The 3,025-nt window shown below is 47.7% G+C and overlaps 1 protein-coding gene across 1 annotated transcript in view; it reads left to right on the top strand.

The window, feature by feature from the left end:
* The window catches only part of LOC131886966 (Na(+)/citrate cotransporter-like), a 28,749-nt gene that overhangs the window by 11,637 nt on the left and 14,087 nt on the right, over positions 1-3,025 (top strand). The window lies entirely within an intron of this gene.

The raw sequence follows: 3,025 nt of genomic DNA, 5'->3' as shown, positions 1-3,025 counted from the left end.
CAACAATAACTAGCTTCTTTTTTCTCGTCGTCCTGCCGCCGTGCGTCTTCTTGGGATTCTTCTTGGAACTAACCACTCTCACCTTCATGTAGGTGTGAGTGATAGGAGTGGCAATAGCAGGTGAATTTGTTGCTCCTTATCATAAATTCAGAGTATGTATATCCTGTCTGCCCAGGGCTTCAACTGTCAACAACAATAACAACGACGATTTTCTGAAACCTGGATGGTGGCTTATGTGACTGCCATCACCATCCCGAGCAACGACTAAATCCGCCAGGACTTGAAGTAGCTGGGAGTGAGAGCGTCCCAGTTAGCGGCAGCAAGGGAGTTCAGCTGCCACTGATCAAATTCTTGCTACCACTGTCCTCGTCGTGGTCGTGGTCGCAGCCGTCGTCGTCCTTCTCGTCTTCATCGTCCTCCTCCTTCTATTCCCACCTCAGACCATCAGCAACCTCAGTGCCGCTTCTGACTTGGGCCTTCTTAGCCTTCATTTCCCCATAGGGCAGACATTCTCTAAGAATGGAGAGCGCCGCCTCCGCGGCCTTCAAGCACGTGCAAGTCCAATGAGTGTTCCTGGGAGTAAGAGAGAGAAAGAGAGAGGGAGACATGCAGAACCAGAACCAGATGGGGAGAAGAGGACCAGCCACCGACCAACAACCTCCATCACCACCACCTCTGCCACTCGCACTACCTCCTTCGTCTGTTTCTCCTCTCTCGCCTTCAACTTCTTCTGCGTCAAGGCAGTCCAAATTCCTGTGCCCGGTTGGTGGTTGTGGTGGCGGCAGTTGTGGTTGTAGTTGTTGTTGTTGTTAGAATAGTAGTATTACTGCCGAACGAAGTCCATTTGGTCCTCTCTTTTTCCATCCATTCGGCTCGCGTGTGAGAGCTGGGAGGGTTCTCTCCCTCCCTCGTTTTTCCTGGCGTGTGGTCCCTTCAACGGTCCAAGTGAGGAAGAAAAGCGGGCGGAGAAGAAGACGAAGAAGAAGAAAATCGAATACTGGAAGAAGACGAAGAGCGGGATGAAAACGGAACACAGGCCTTCTAAGCTAAGAATAGCCTTTGCAACAACCCAAGACAGGGAATGAATAAGAGAGAGAGAAAGCCCCTCTCTCTCTCTCTTTCTTTCTCCCTCAGTCTCAGTCATGTCCTCATCGTTTTGAAGGGCTGCTGATTTCGAGGCTGAGGGGCCGTGACAAAATTAACAAGGGGAAGCAGAAAATAGCCGAACTGCCTCCTCCTCCTTCTCCTCCTCCTCCTCCTCCTCCTCCTTCTCCTCCTCTTCTTCCTCTTTGCCTCTTCTTATAAAGACGACCTCGAGCCAACTAACCGGCCCTCTAGCTCGGGAACTAAAACCAGTTGGTGGCATACTACTTCTCCCCGTGCACACAACAACTGACTGACTTGGTTTCCTCTCCATTTTCCCGTCTTTGTAGCTCGAGTTTCTATCGGCTTTGCTTTATAGTATGTATATACTACGTACTTCCCTATCCCACTAGTACATGCAGCACATCGCGGAGTGCTTCTGACAGAGAGCCCAAGCGAATCGTGGGTTAGTGGGTGGCCTTTTCCTTGGGCCCTTCACTTGGACAGGACAAGCGGTAAAACTGCCGCAATGTGAACAGTAGTAGAACCCCTTTGATAGTGAGGGCGCTCATGATCAAGGTCTCACTTACACACACGGTAGTAACCCGTTCTGTCTTTCGTTCGTTCATTCTTTGCCCGTTACGTGGTGGTGGCGGTGGTTGAAGCAATGGCGAATACTATTGTACTCTCGTGGCTCGACTTTGCCCTCGAAAATTCGGTCCAAAAGTCTCGTACTTTCCCCGGGACCCGTTCGTAACCCACCGAAGTGGATCTGGTGGTGTGGAGCAGAGACAACATGAAATGGATTTCATTGAGCTTTTCTTCCACCGCCCTCTCTTGCTACCATGCCAATGTCCAAAAAACTCTCCCCGGGTCTCCACAGATCGGCGTAGGGAAAGATTCACATCGTGCTTCCAAGGATTGGTCAACCTGTTTGCATTCATAGACCTTGGTACCAGCCGTTGTTGGTTAATCGTTGGGCATTGCATTGTAGTGGCCAAACATCACACTCGATGATATTGATTATGAAGGTTTCTCGCGTCCCTTCATACTTCATGCTTCATTGGACATTCCCATCCCGCTGTCCAGCTATCGTATTCGAATCTCCTCCTGATCCATGCATTGGATAATCTACACATGAGTCTGTTATGCATGTATAGGTAACAGAATGAAAAAGAACACTGACATGTCATTATAAGCAAAGATATATTTACTTCCAGAACTGCATGTAAATGTGCATGTAAGGCAACAAATTGGTTCTTTTCTTTGGACCTCGCGAAGGAGCAGACATGGTCATCCGTCAGTCTTTTCCTGTCTGGACAGAGATAGCAAGATTATACGTTGTTGAAGGGCATATTTTGTGAGTGAGTGAGAGGGTCAACTTGATCATCCCTTGCAGTCCTGAACTGGAACTAAATCAGATTTTATTAGCCTTCCATGTCTAGGAGAGTAATAGTGTTACCTTCAATTTTTGCCTAACGTCTTTAACCTTAAAACGCGGCTTCCTAAGCCATAAAAGACCGTTGTCAGCAGATTGTATTGAGGCTAGGTCTCTTGGTAACTCCGTGCTCAAGACTTCATCAGTCAAGGAACACATCAAATCTCTCTTTAAAGACTTATCACATGGTCGTCAGGCACATTTTTGCTCTCACGGTCTTGTCAAAAAGGGATGGAGCAAAGGCCGAAGGAGCTTTTCATCGATAAAATCATAGACAAAACAAGGTGGAATAGAGGAGCCAGGATTTGAGTCTTTAGATTTCGAGTTATTTGAGAAATAGTTTAGACCATCCAACATATTAGGCGGTTGATTTTCCTTCGCCGCTGTCGGTTGCCTTTTTTAAGAGAACGTCTAACCCCTCTAAACTGCTCTATGATTTTGCAAACGTCACAAGTATTCCCAACCAATGAGTGCTTAGAAAAGCTACTAGACTGTAGATCACAG

Source organism: Tigriopus californicus, chromosome 9 (genome assembly GCF_007210705.1).
Source record: "Tigriopus californicus strain San Diego chromosome 9, Tcal_SD_v2.1, whole genome shotgun sequence".
NCBI classification, from domain to species: domain Eukaryota; kingdom Metazoa; phylum Arthropoda; class Copepoda; order Harpacticoida; family Harpacticidae; genus Tigriopus; species Tigriopus californicus.
The sequence above is the reverse complement of the archived record's forward strand: the minus strand, read 5'-3'. Positions and strand labels throughout refer to the sequence as shown.